The sequence below is a fragment of the Dendrobates tinctorius genome, unplaced genomic scaffold (genome assembly GCF_039654945.1).
Source record: "Dendrobates tinctorius isolate UK_male_01 unplaced genomic scaffold, ASM3965494v1 ptg000171l, whole genome shotgun sequence".
Classification (NCBI taxonomy): Eukaryota; Metazoa; Chordata; class Amphibia; order Anura; family Dendrobatidae; genus Dendrobates; species Dendrobates tinctorius.
The window spans coordinates 12,171,679-12,186,087 of NW_027361838.1; the positions used below are offsets into that span (position 1 = coordinate 12,171,679).

Genomic DNA, 14,409 nt, shown 5'->3' on the forward strand with positions numbered 1-14,409 from the left:
GAGTTTCGCCCTGGATTGAATATCTCCCGGCCAGCACTTTAGCCACAGGGCTCTACGAGCCGCATTAGAGAGTCCTGCTGCCCTGGTGGCCATTCTTACTGCATCAGCCAAGGCATCCGCTAGGAAGGCTGTGCCCTCCTGGATTATTGGTAGGGCCCCAAGAATTGTCTGTCTAGACATTCCCTGTTTTAACTGCGCCTCTAACTGGTCCAACCAGACCATCATGGACCTGGCCGTGCATGTTGACGCCACTGCTGGTCTTAAGGAACCGGCTGCCATCTCACAGGTATTTTTAAGGAAGGTATCTGCCTTCCTGTCTAAAGGATCTTTAAGGGACCCCATGTCCTCAAAGGGTAGTGAGGACCTTTTTGATGCCTTCACAATGGCTGCATCTAATTTGGGGGCCTTGTCCCAAGTATTCACTGTCGGATCGTCAAAGGCATATCTACGCTTGAGGGCTGGTGGTAGCGACCCTCTTTTATCTGTTTTTTTCCACACTCTGCGGATCAGATCCTGAATTTTTTCATTCAATGGGAAGACTCTTCGCTTCCTCTGCTCCAGCCCCCCGAACATGACATCCTGCATGGATAACTGGGGCTTAGGCTCCTCCACTTCCATTGTCCCTCTGACTGCTTTTACTAGCTTGTCTACTCAGTGAAGCGGCAGGCAATACCGACCCTAGTCCTCATCTTCTGAGGAGGACGAGGAAGGTGAAACATGGGAGCCCTTGCTTCTCCTCCATTCTGCCGAAGTATCAGACTCCACAGGGTCTCCACCCATTAGACTTTCTGGTTGGGACATGGATTTCAGGGTTTCCTTCATCTCTGCCCTGACTATGTCCCTTAAAATCGCAGCTACCGCAGGCGACTCCTCCGCCACTGTCTCCTGGATACAGGGGGGACACAACCTTTTGGGGCATGAGTCTGGTAACGGGCATACACAGAGTGCGCATTCCCTGTGTTTTTACTCGTAGCTTTCTTTCCCTAGAATAAAACACAGAAGGAGGCCCCGTCACTGAGTGAAAATTCACGAAGATCACTTACCAGTGCCGCAATTAAGTACCGGAGAATGAGGGGGGTTTTTCTCAGTCGCTGCTCCTGTCTGTCTAGAGGAGCTTTTATGACTGTGTTGGTCACTTCATCCTGCACGCTCCTTACTGTCGCGGGACTCCTTTTTCTTCTGTTTGACCTGCCGAAGGTCCTCAAGGGGCGGCAATGATTGTCGCTGCTGCCGCCGTTGCTGCTGCTGCTTCTCCTGATTGCTCTCCATTACTGCGTGCAATAATGTGGCCAAAGCACGGAACCCATGTAGGGGCCTGCTTATATACCCCTCCTCCTCCGGATAGCAGCTACCAGCCGCGCCCCCCTTAATTGGGCCCCCTCCCAGCTTGCCAAGCCACCGGTCGGTGGTCCAGCGCTTACCGGCGCCCTTCCTGATGGGCGCCGCCATCTTGGGCCTAGGCATCCGGAATTTCATCTGTAGGGTCCCATCACCTCAGGCACAGGAAACCAACTGATGCGTGGGAGAGATGCCGACCTTTTGTATCTGTAGGTTTCCTGTTCCTGAAGGGCGGATCCCCTCTCTCGTAGTGCTGTCATGGGAGTCCGAATAAATTAGCATTAAAAATGCAGTACAAAATGCAGCAAAAACGCCCAGTGTGAACATACCCTTAGGGTTAAGAACTTCTTGAATGTGGTTTTGAACACTTTGAGGGGTGCAGTTTTTTTTTAGAATGGTGTCACTTTTGGGTGTTTTTTGTCATATAGACCTCTGTCATTTCAATCGTAATATAGTTTATAAAAAGATGGTTTTGTAAATTTTGTTGAAAAATGAGAAATCGCTGGTCCACTTTTAACCCTTATAAGTTTCAAAAAAAAAAAAAATTGTTTCAAGAATTGTGCTCATGTAAAGTACTCATGTGGGAAATGTTGTTTATTAGCTATTTTGTGTGACTTGACTCTGATTTAAGGGCATAAAAGTTGCATTAAAATTAAGTTTGAAAATTGCAAAATTGTCCAAATTTTCACCAAATTTCAGTTTTTTCATAAATAAACGCAAGTCACGTTGAAGAAATTTTACCACTATCTTGGAGTACAATATGTCACGAAAAAAACATTCTGAGAATCAGTGGGATCAGTTGAAGCGTTCCAGAGTTAGTACCACATTAACCCCTTCACTACCAAGGGTGGTTTGCACGTTAACTACCGGGCCAATTTTTACAATTCTGACCACTGTACCTTTATGAGGTCATAACTCTGGAACGCTTCTATGGATCCCGGTGATTCTGACATTGTTTTCTCGTGACATATTGTACTTCATGTTAGTGGTAAAATTGCATTCAAATAACTTGCGTTTATTTGTGAAAAAAACGGAAATTTGGCGAAAATTTTGAAAATTTCGCAATTTTCCAACTTTGAATTTTTATGCCCTTAAATCACAGCGATACGGCACACAAAAAACTTAATACATAACATTTCCCACATGTTTACTTTACATCAGCACAGTTTTGGAACCAAAATTTTTTTTTGTTAGGAAGTTATAAGGGTTAAAAATTGACCAGCGATTTCTCATTTTTGCAACACCATTTTATTTTTAGGGACCACTTCACATTTGAAGCCACTTTGAGGGGTCTATATGATAGAAAATACCCAAAAGTGACACCATTCTAAAAACTGCACCCCTTAAGGTGCTTAAAACCACATTCAAGAAGTTTATTAACCCTTTAGGTGCGTCACAGGAATTTTTTGAATATTAAAAAAAAAATGAACATTTAACTTTTTTTCACAAAAAAATACTTCAGGTTCAATTTTCTTTATTTTACCAAGGGTAACAGGAGAAATTGGACTGCAAGACTTATTGTGCAATTTGTCCTGAGTACGCTGATACCTGATATGTGGGGGGGAACCACTGTTTCGGCGCATGGCAGAGCTCAGAATGGAAGGAGCGCCGTTTGACTTTTTCAATGCAAAATTGGCTGGAATTCAGATCGGACGCCATGTCACGTTTGGCGAGCCCCTGATGTACCTAAACAGTGGAAACCCCCCCAAGTGACCCCATTTTGGAAACTAGACCCCCCAAGGAACTTATCTAGATATGTGGTGAGAACTTTGAACCCACAAGGGCTTCACAGAAGTTTATAACGTACAGCGGTACAATTAAAAAATCATATTTTTTCCACAAAAATGATCTTTTCACCCCCAATTTTTATTTTTCCAAGGGTAACAGGACCCTAAAAGTTATTGTGCAATTTGTCCTGAGTACGCTGATACCCCATATGTGGGTGTAAATGACTATTTGGGCGCATAGCAGAGCTCGGAAGGGAAGCAGCGCCATTTGACGTTTTTGGCTAGAATTGAGATCGGACACCATGTCGCGATTGGAAAACCCCTGATGTACCAAAACAGTGGAAACCCCCCACAAATGACACCATTTTGGAATCTAGACCCCCCAAGGAACTTATCTAGATGTGTGGTGAGAACTTTGAACCCCCAAGGGCTTCACAGAAGTTTATAACGTACAGCAGTACAATTAAAAAATCATATTTTTTCCACAAAAATGATCAATTCTTATTTTTCCAAAAGTAACAGGACCCTAAAAGATATTGTGCAATTTATCCTGAGTACGCTGATACCCCACATGTGGGGGTAAACCACTATTTGGGCGTATGGCAGAGCTCGGAAGGGAAGCAGCGCCATTTGACGTTTTTGGCTGGAATTGAGATCGGACACCATGTCGCGTTAGGAAAGCCCCTGATGTACCAAAACAGTAGAAACCCCCCACAAATGACACCATTTTGGAAACTAGACCCCCCAAGGAACTTATCTAGATGTGTGGTGAGCACTTTGAACCCCCCAGTGCTTCACTGAAGTTTATAACGTCCGGGCGTGAAAATAAAAAAATCGTATTTTTTCCACAAACATGATCTTTTAGTCCCCATTTTTTTATTTTCCCAAGGGTAACAGGAGAAATTGGACCCCAAAAGTTGTTGTCCAATTTGTCCTGAGTATGCTGATACCTCATATGTGGGAGAAAACTACTGTATGGGCACACGTCGGGGCTCGGAAGGGAAGTAGTGACGTTTTGGAATGCAGACTTTGATGGAATGGTCTGCGGGTGTCATGTTGCGTTTGGAGAGCCCCTGATGTACCTAAATAGTGGGAACCCCCCACAAGTGACCCCATTTTGGAAACTAGACCCCCTAATGAACTTATCTAGATGTGTGGTGAGCACTTTGAACCCCCCAGTGCTTCACAGAAGTTTATAACGACCGGGCGTGAAAATAAAAAAATCGTATTTTTTCAACAAACATCATCTTTTAGTCCCCATTTTTTATTTTCCCAAGGGTAACAGGAGAAATTGGACCCCAAAAGTTGTTGTCCAATTTGTCCTGAGTACGCTGATACCTCATATGTGGGAGAAAACTACTGTATGGGCACACGTCGGGGCTCGGAAGGGAAGTAGTGACGTTTTGGAATGCAGACTTTGATGGAATGGTCTGCGGGTGTCATGTTGCGTTTGGAGAGCCCCTGATGTACCTAAACAGTGGAAACCCCCCACAAGTGACCCCATTTTGGAAACTAGACCCCCTAATGAACTTATCTAGATGTGTGGTGAGCACTTTGAACCCCCCAGTGCTTCACAGAAGTTTATAACGACCGGGCGTGAAAATAAAAATATCGTATTTTTTCAACAAACATCATCTTTTAGTCCCCATTTTTTTTATTTTCCCAAGGGTAACAGGAGAAATTGGACCCCAAAAGTTGTTGTCCAATTTGTCCTGAGTACGCTGATACCTCATATGTGGGAGAAAACTACTGTATGGGCACACGTCGGGGCTCGGAAGGGAAGTAGTGACGTTTTGGAATGCAGACTTTGATGGATTGGTATGCGGGTGTCATATGCGTTTGGAGAGCCCCTAATGTACCTAAACTATTGAAACTCCCCACAAGTGACCCCATTTTGGAAACTAGACCCCCCACCGAGCTTATCTAGATGTGTGGAGAGCACTTTGAACCCCCAAGTGCTTCACAGAAGTTTATAACGCCTGGGCGTGAAAATAAAAAAAACATTTTTTTCCGCAAAATTATATTTTTGCCCCCAATTTTTTATTTTCCTAAGGGTAACAGGAGAAATTGGACCCCAAAAGTTGTTTTGTAATTTGTCCTGAGTAGGCTGATACCCTACATGTGGGGGTAAAACACTGTTTGGGCACATGGCAGAGCTTGGAAGGGAAGGAGCACCATTTGACTTTTTCAACGCAGAATTGGCTGGAATTGAGATCAGACGCCATGTTGCCTTTGGAGAGCACCTGATGTGCCCAAACAGTGGAAACCCCCAATTATAACTCCAACCCGAACCTCAACACACCCCTAACCCTAATCTGAGCCCTAGCCCTAATCCTAGCCCTAACCCTAGCCCTAACCCTAGCCCTAACCCTAACCCTAGCCCTAACCCTACCGGGAAAATGGAAATAAATACATTTTCTTTTAGTTTTATTATTTTTCCCTAACTAAGGGGGTGATAACGGGGGGTTTGATTTACGATTTATGGCGGTTTTTATGTTTGGCGGCTGTCGCACGCTAAAAGACGCTTTTTATTGTAAAAATAGTTTTTGCATCACCACATATTGTGAGCTATAATTTTTCTGTATTTTGACCCACCGAGTCATGTGAGGTCTTATTTTTTGCGGGACGAGTTGACGTTTTTATTGGTACCATTTTCGGGCACGTGACATTTTTTGATCGCTTTTTATTCCGATTTTTGGGACGCAGAATGAACAAAAACCAGCGTTTCATGAATTTCTTTTGGGGGGGGTGCGTTTACACCGTTCCGCGTGCGGTAAAATTGATAAAGCGGTTTTATTCTTCGGGTCAGTACGGTTACAGCGATACCTCATTTAGGTCGTTTTTTTATGTTTTGTCGGTTTTTTGCAATGAAAACTATTTTATATAAAAAATAATTATTTTTGTATCGCTTTATTCTGCGAGCTATAACTTTTTTATTTTTTTGCGGATGATGCTGTATGGTGGATCGTTTTTTGCGGGACAAGATGACGTTTTCAGCGGTACCATGCATATTTATATGCGTCTTTTTGATCGCGCGTTATTGCACTTTTTGTTCGGTGGTATGATAATAAATCATTATTTTTTGCTTCGTTTTTTATTTTTATTTTTTAAGGGGTTCGCTAAAGGGGTTAACTAATGGGACAGTTTTATAGGGCAGGTCATTACGGACGCGGCGATACCAAATATGTGTACTTTTATTGTTTTTGTTTTTTTTTATTTTGAAAAAATGGATTTATTGGGGAATATTTTTTTTTTTTTTACTGATTTATTTAGCGATTTTTTTTTTTTTATTATTTTTAACACTTTTTTTTTTTTTTTTTTTTTTTTACTTTATTACCTTGTCCCAGGTGGGACATCACTGTCCTGTGACAGATCGCTGATCTGTCACATCACAGATCACTGTGACAGATCAGCGATCTGTCACAGGCACTGCTGCAGACTTCCTCATGCCTGCGCTTTGCAGGCAGTGAGGAAGTCAGCTCCCTGCAGGCCCCCGTCGCCATCTTGGATCCGGGGGCCTGTAGGGAAAGAGCCCCCCGCAGCAGCGCTGCACATTGCGCTGCCGTGGGGGGCTCAGGGAAGCACGGAGGGAGCCCCTTCCCTGCCGATGCTTCCCTTTAACCCCCGGTACACCGCGATCGCGTTTGATCGCGGTGTGCAAGGGGTTAACGTGTCGGGGGCGGTCCGTGACCGCCCCTGACACATTGTGCCGGGTGTCAGCTATGATAATTAGCTGACACTCGGCCGCGATCAGCGGCGCTCACCACGTGGGCGCCGCTGATCGCGATGACGTAATATTCCGTCCATGGTAATTAGGTCCATGGACACATGGACGGAATATTACGTCAATTGTAGGTAAGGGGTTAAGTGACATAGGTTAGAATTTGAAAATTTGGCATGACCATGAAGGTGCAAACAGCCTTGGGTGATGAAGGGGTTAAGAACAAGGTTTTTCTTGATTCTAGTGAACAACCTCTTTAAAAGATTGTGTGTGAGATGAAGAGACCTGAGTATTCTCGAAAGCTTTCAATTTGTTACCATCTTTTCAGTTAGCCATTAAAAGGTATCAACCACAGAGGACTCTCAATTCTAAATATTTTGTCATGTACCAGGAAATTTTAGAGCACTTCATGCTTGCCTCTGCCTACAAGCTTTTTGGAGGTAGAAATTTCATTCTCCAGCAGGACATGGCACCTGTCCACACTGCCAAAACAATGCAGACGAGCTGAAGGCTGCTATCAAAACCACCTTGCTTCCATAACACCTCAGCAGTGCCACAGGCTGATAGCCTCCATACCACAAAGCATTGATGCAGAAATTGATGCAAAAGGAACCCTGACCAAGTATTGAGTGCATTTACTGAGCATATATTTCAGTAGGCATCATTTTTCAAGCTGGTGTTATAAAGTATTCTAACTTACTGAGATAATGACTTTTAGGTTTTCATTGGCTGTAAGCCATAATCATCATTAACCGAAATAAACACTTGAAATGGATCACTCTGTAATGACACTATATAATGAGTTTCACTTTGAAGAATTGAAATAAGTTATCTTTTCTCGTTCGCCTTATTGGGGGACACAGAGACCATGGGTGTATGCTGCTGCCACTAGGAGGCTGACACTATGCAAAAAAAGGTTAGCTCCTCCTCCGCAGTGTACACCCCACCGACCGGCAGGGATTTCCTCAGTTTAGCTTAGTGTCAGTAGGAGGTGGACACGGGTCTTTCATTAGACCCATATCTACCTCGTCGTGTGTCGTTCCTTTACAGGTTCTACAGAGGGATAGAGTGAACAGTCATATCTGTACTCCCACATGGAGTCTGCGAGTACGGCGTGTATTGCCACCCCGTATCCTTGCAGTTCTCCGCGACAGGACCAGCAGCCCAGACGGACGCCGACACCAAGACGTGCCAGCGACTCCAGGGGTCCTTGTCGCCAGTCTCCCACCCACTCGCCTACCAGAGCCTGTCGGTTGGAGGAGACACAGGAGCACTTCAATCCAGGTAATGGATCGGGGATGGGTGAGTATGGCCTTTTTTATTTTACCTGGCTGCCCATTCCCGACAGACAGGGGGTCCTCTTCATTGGCACAGGGATGCGGGCGCTGCGGTTCTCCGCAGCCACCCTACGGGCACATCATCCTTATATTGCTGCCCTCCGCTCTTCCCCTTCTCTCCCCCCTTTCTGGGGACAGGGAGCACAGGGCCTCTCCCTCCCCTTCTTCCATGCTGGGAAGCGGCTTCCGGCGGCGGCGTCCTTGTCCCGACCTCCGCGCCGACCCCCTGCTGACAGGCAGCCGCCGCAACTAATTTAGGCCCCGGCTTCTGTTCGGGCCTACCGCAGGGTCGCGGCCACGCCCCCCGCCCCTTTCTTCTAAGCGGGCTTCTCTCCCGCTCTCCCCAGGCCCGCCCCCCGCCTTTCCTTCTCCTGCTCAGCCTGTTATGGCCAGAGGACAGCGATTGGGTAACCCTGCGGCGAGCTCCGCCCTTCCCCTTCTCCTGGACGCTCGCTTCTCTACAGGCAGGCGCCATCTTCACAGCCTGTCAGCCGGACGCACATCTCCGGATATCCAGCAGCCTGTGCTTTGGGGACACCGGTCCGTGAGTAGCTCTGCACTGCAGACTGACCCTTCTCCGCCTTCTGTCCCCCAACCTTCCGGCACTACCTCAGGTTTTCTTTATGTCTAACTCGAAATCTGATCGTACCCGCTCTATGGCCCTCCCCTGCACCCTAGTCAAGTTCTTTGCATGTTCTTCATGCAATCGCAAACTTCCTTCAGGTCAGTCCTCTCCCCTCTGTTTGGATTGTAGCAATCCAATTCAGTCGGACGCCGGCCAGGAGCCATCTACGGCCCCAGGTGAGAGTGAGCCCCCCATGCCTGGCTGGGCCTCCTCTCTATCTCAATCAGTGGCAGACCTCACCAAGGTGTCTCAATCCCTAGTTGCCGTTCTGGATAAGTTGCCCCTCGACATTTCGGCAGGGTCCAGCAGGTCCCAAGAGATTCCATCTGAGTCAGCCAGCGTTAGTCGCAAACGACACAGGCGAGATCCCCAGCCGGAATCCTCTCCTAGCCCCATCTCACCGCATAGACCGTCTCAGCAACCTCCCTCTCGGGCCTCCTCTCCCGAGTCAGGTGAAGCGTTTTCGGACAGGTCATCTGAGGGGATTTTAGAGCTGGATTCAGACCAGGATGCGAACATGAAGGTCACAGTGCAGAACCTCATTGCAGCGATCCATCATACCTTTGATATTGCTGAATCCCCTGTGAAATCCTCAGCTCAGGAGGTTTCATTCAGACGAGCAGAAACTCCCTCCAGGGTATTTCCTTTCCATTCCGAGTTTGGAAAGATTTTTACCAGGGAAAGAAAAGATCCGACCAGACGCTTTCAAAGAGGGAAGCGTCTCGGCGTACTCTATCCGTTTGCTAAGGAGCTCACGGACAACTGGTCTGCTTCTCCCTCGGATCCGCCCGTGTCCAGGCTTTCCAATAACACGGTTCTCCCGCTTTCAGGCGTGGCGTCCCTAAAAGATTCTAATGACAGGATTATAGAATCCCTGGCAAAGTCTGCTTTCGAAGCGGCTTCAGCGGCGGTATGTCCAATCTTTGCTTCATCCTGGGCAGCAAAGGCCATAGCGACATGGGCAGACGACCTCCATCAGGGCATCCTAGATAAAGCGCAACCGGAGCGTTTGGCCGATCTCGCCAATCAGATCTCCCATTCGGGGGACTATCTTCTTTCCGCTTCCTTGGATGCAGCATCCTACGTAGTTGCAATTTAACGTACTATTTGGCTAAAAGCCTGGCAAGCGGACTTGTCTTCTAAAAAGTCCCTCACTAACCTGCCTTTTCAAGGGGTGCACCTTTTTGGGTCCCAATTGGACCAGATTATTAAGGACGCCACCGGAGGCACGAGTTCACTCCTCCCTCAGTCCAAGCCTCGCAGACCTCCACTAAGGCGTCAGTTTCGACCCTTTCGGACTTTCCGCCGTTTCAATACGGCGGACAACTCCTCCAATCAACAGAGACCGCAGGCACGCCAGGATAGGAAGAAAGTTTCTTTCAGACCCACTCCTTCCTGGCGATCCCACTCTTCCCAGGGCAGACCGTCCAGATCTAGATCTGGACGGTCTACATCAGCATGACTATCGTCGCGCACCCGAGGGGCCCTTCCAATTGGGAGGTCGACTTCTTTTCTTCAGAGACGTTTGGCTGGCCTCCGTAGAGGACGCTTGGGTCAGGGAGGTCGTATCCTCAGGATACAAGATAGAGTTTGTCTCTCTTCCACGGGATCGTTTCTTCGAATCCCGGCCTCCAAAAGATCCAGCCTTGATCCCGGGGTTCTCTACGGCTATCGCCTCTCTTCTCAGTTCTGGAGTGATTGTGCCCGTTCCCGAATCGGAGCGCTTCACAGGGTTTTATTCGAACCTGTTTGTAGTGCCGAAAAAAGACGGCGCAGTTCGTCCCATCTTGGATCTCAAGCTGCTCAACAAGAGAGTCCGCCTTCGCCACTTCCGAATGGAGTCGCTTCGCTCAGTCATCGCTTCCATGGAGGAGCAGGAATTCATGTGCTCAATAGACATCCAAGATGCCTATTTACATGTTCCAATCTTCTCCGGACATCAGAAGTTTCTGCGTTTTGCGATTCGGCAGCACCATTACCAATTCGTCGCACTGCCCTTCGGTCTCGCCACCGCTCCCAGAGTCTTCACGAAGATCATGGCTGCGTTGATGGCTTTGTTGAGAGTCAGAGGTCTCGCTCTTTTTCCGTACCTCGACGATATTCTGATCAAAGCTCCCTCATTTCAATAGGCTCACCAAAGTTTGTTAATCGTCCTGGACACTCTTTCCAATTTCGGGTGGATCATCAACAGGAGAAAGTCCTGTCTGGTTCCTACCCAACGTTTGGTCTTTCTAGGCCTACTGTTCGACACTCATCGGTCAAGGGTCTTTCTCCCTCAAGAGAAGATCCTTTCCCTGCAGCAGGAGGTACGATCGCTGCAGATCACAGGATCCCCGTCCCTCCGTACAGCCATGAGGGTCCTTGGAAAGATGGTGGCGGCGATAGAGGCGGTTCCCTTTGCCCAATTTCACGCCAGACCTCTCCAGCAGGCCATTCTGTCGAGATGGAACAGGTCGCCTCTGTACCTGGATCGCCCTGTCCATCTTTCATGCCGGATCAAGCGGTCTCTCAACTGGTGGTTGACGTCACCTCTCATCCTATCGGGTTGATCCTTCCTTCCCATTCACTGGCAGATAGTAACCACAGATGCCAGTCTCCTCGGCTGGGGTGCAGTGTTCCGCAACCACACTGTTCAGGGTCAGTGGTCGGATCGGGAATCAGCACTACCGATCAACGTTCTAGAGATTCGAGCGATCTATCTGGCTCTCGTTCACTGGGAGAGGCTTCTCAAGGGACTGCCTGTTCGGGTTCAGACAGACAATGCCACAGCGGTGGCATATGTCAACCGCCAAGGGGGAACACGGAGTGTCTCAGCCCTGGCGGAGGTGTCCAAAATTCTTCTTTGGGCGGAGATTTCCGTTCCGACAATTTCCGCGGTCCACATCCCCGGCGTAGACAACTGGGCCACCGATTTTCTCAGCCGCGAGGGTGGTCCCTACATCCGGAGGTGTTTCATCGGCTCTGCCTTCGGTGGGGAACCCCGGATGTAGATCTCATGGCGTCTCGCCTCAACAGGAAAGTCCCACAATTCGTGTCCAGGTCTCGGGACCCTCTGGCAGTGGGCGCCGACGCCCTGGCCGTTCCTTGGTCCCAGTTCGATCTTCCCTACCTGTTCCCTCCTCTGCCTCTTCTTCCCAAGCTGTTGAAGAAGATTAAGGCAGAAGGAATTCCAGTCATTCTCATCGCCCCGAATTGGCCCAGAAGGTCTTGGTTCGCGGACATTGTCAATCTTCTCGCGGACGCTCCCTGGAAGCTTCCGGACAGAGCAGATCTGCTATCCCAAGGTCCGATTTGCCACCCCAATTCTCGGCCGCTCAATTTAACGGCGTGGCTGTTGAGACCGAGGTTTTGAAGCGAGCTGGATTTTCCGACCAAGTAATTCAGACCATGATCCGAGCCAGAAAGCCATCATCTTCAAAGATCTACTACCGTACTTCGAAGGCCTATTTCACTTGGTGTGAGACCAATGACATCGCGCCCATGTACTTTTCGCTCCCTTCAGTCCTAGCCTTTCTCCAGGCAGGATTGGAAGCGGGGCTTGCCCTCAGTTCCTTGAAGGGGCAAGTTTCGGCGCAGTCCATTTTGTTTCAGAGAACGTTGGCTTCCCGTCCTCAAGTCAAGACCTTTCTTCAGGGCGTGGCTCACACGGTTCCGCCGTACAGGGCGCCCGTGGATCCATGGGATCTTAATCTGGTTCTTGAGGTTCTGCAAGTTTCTCCCTTTGAACCTCTCAGGGAAGTTTCCCTTTCTCTCCTTTCTTGGAAGGTGGCCTTTCTGGTGGCAATCACCTCCGTCCGGCGCGTGTCGGAATTGGCAGCTCTTTCTTGCCGCTCTCCCTTTCTGGTGCTTCACCAGGATAAGGTAGTTCTGCGGCCTCCGCCCTCCTTCCTTCCGAAGGTGGTGTCCTCGTTTCACCTCATTGAGGATATCGTGCTACCGTCCTTCTGTCCGGAGTCCAACTCATCCCCGAGAGCGGTCTTTGAACAAGCTGGACCTGGTTAGGACAATAAGAGTCTATCTGTCTAGGACGGCTTCCTTGCGAAAGACAGAGTCTCTTTTCATTATTCCAGATGGGGCGCGGAAAGGTCTCCCGGCGTCAAAGGCCACTATTGCTCGCTGGATCAGATCGGCAATTTTGGAAGCCTACCGAGTTAAGCGTCGCGGAGCCCCTCCGGGGATCAGGGCCCACTCTACTCGGGCGGTGGGTGCCTCCTGGGCGGTACGCCACAGAGCTTCCGCGCTGCAGCTTTGCAAAGCTGCAACATGATCATCGGTTCACACGTTTGTGAAATTCTACAGAGTCCACACCTACGCTTCGGCGGACGCCAGCCTAGGTAGAAGGATTCTGCAGGCCGCGGTGGTGAGTCCGCTGGCCTGATGGAAGTTTGTTTCCCACCCTAGGGACTGCTTTTGGACGTCCCATGGTCTCTGTGTCCCCCAATAAGGCGAACGAGAAAACAGGATTTTTGGGTTGCTTATCGTAAAATCTGTTTCTCGGAGCCTTCATTGGGGGACACAGCACCCTCCCATGTTCTACAGCTCCTGTTCTTACTTGGTTGAATGGTTACAGTTGAGTTGTTTGTTCTGTTTTCAATCTATTCTGTTACTTCTCCTACTGCTTTCTCACTAACTGAGGAAATCCCTGCCGGTCGGTGGGGTGTACACTGCGGAGGAGGAGCTAACCTTTTTTTGCATAGTGTCAGCCTCCTAGTGGCAGCAGCATACACCCATGGTCTCTGTGTCCCCCAATGAAGGCTCCGAGAAACAGATTTTACGGTAAGCAACCCAAAAATCCTGTTTTTGATGATATTCTAATGTTGTGAGAAGCACCTGTAATACACAATTATACAAGGAGGAAAAATCTACTTTTATGCATCACAAAACACAGAGAAGCCCAGTACAACAAACGTGAAAAAATACAGACAATGAAAAGTTGTACACCATTACAGACAATGAAAAGTTGTTAATGGCTAATAAATTGCTCAGTAGCACAGATGAACCATCAGAGCACGCTAGGGTTGTAAATCCAAAAGTTAGGAAAGAAAAATTAAAAGAGGTAGGAAGTAACCGACTTTAACGACCTTCTGACAAAAGATGAAGAACAAAAGCAATATGTCCTGCAAGTTGTAAGCAAATGCCGAGCATTATATTCTGACGTTTCAAAAACTACTTTAACTAGAATAGATTAGATAACTATGTAAAATTATCAACTCATGTAGGTTAGCGTGCTCTGATGGTTCATCTGTGCTACTGAGCGATTTATTAGCCATTAACAACTTTTCATTGTCTGTAATGGTGGGATCAAAAAACGATAATCCCACCAACTCTGCATTCAAATACCACAAATGGTTCGAAAATTTGGTCAGGGCTATTTCTGCAATGTTGTTGTCACATTCTTTATAGTCTAACAGACTATGCATAATACCTAAATCTTAAAATACCTCATTTTGGATTTTTTCAAACTTTGAGCGACGAGCGGCACGGGTTAACGTTGTTTGATCGAGCTCAAATTTTGGCTATCTCAATATCTGGAAAGGGGAATCGTTTTGTGGGGTCCAGACGAACAAGATTCTGACATTTTTTCCCCCCCATATGAGATCCGGTCACCCTAGTGGACACGCTGTGTGAGACGGCTTTTTATGTGCATGGCCCACTTGGGAG

The 14,409-nt window shown here is 47.9% G+C and overlaps 1 protein-coding gene across 3 annotated transcripts in view; it reads left to right on the forward strand.

The window, feature by feature from the left end:
• Window positions 1–14,409, forward strand: part of SMCHD1 (structural maintenance of chromosomes flexible hinge domain containing 1) — a 636,391-nt gene that overhangs the window by 180,704 nt on the left and 441,278 nt on the right. The gene's annotated exons all lie outside the window — the stretch shown is intronic.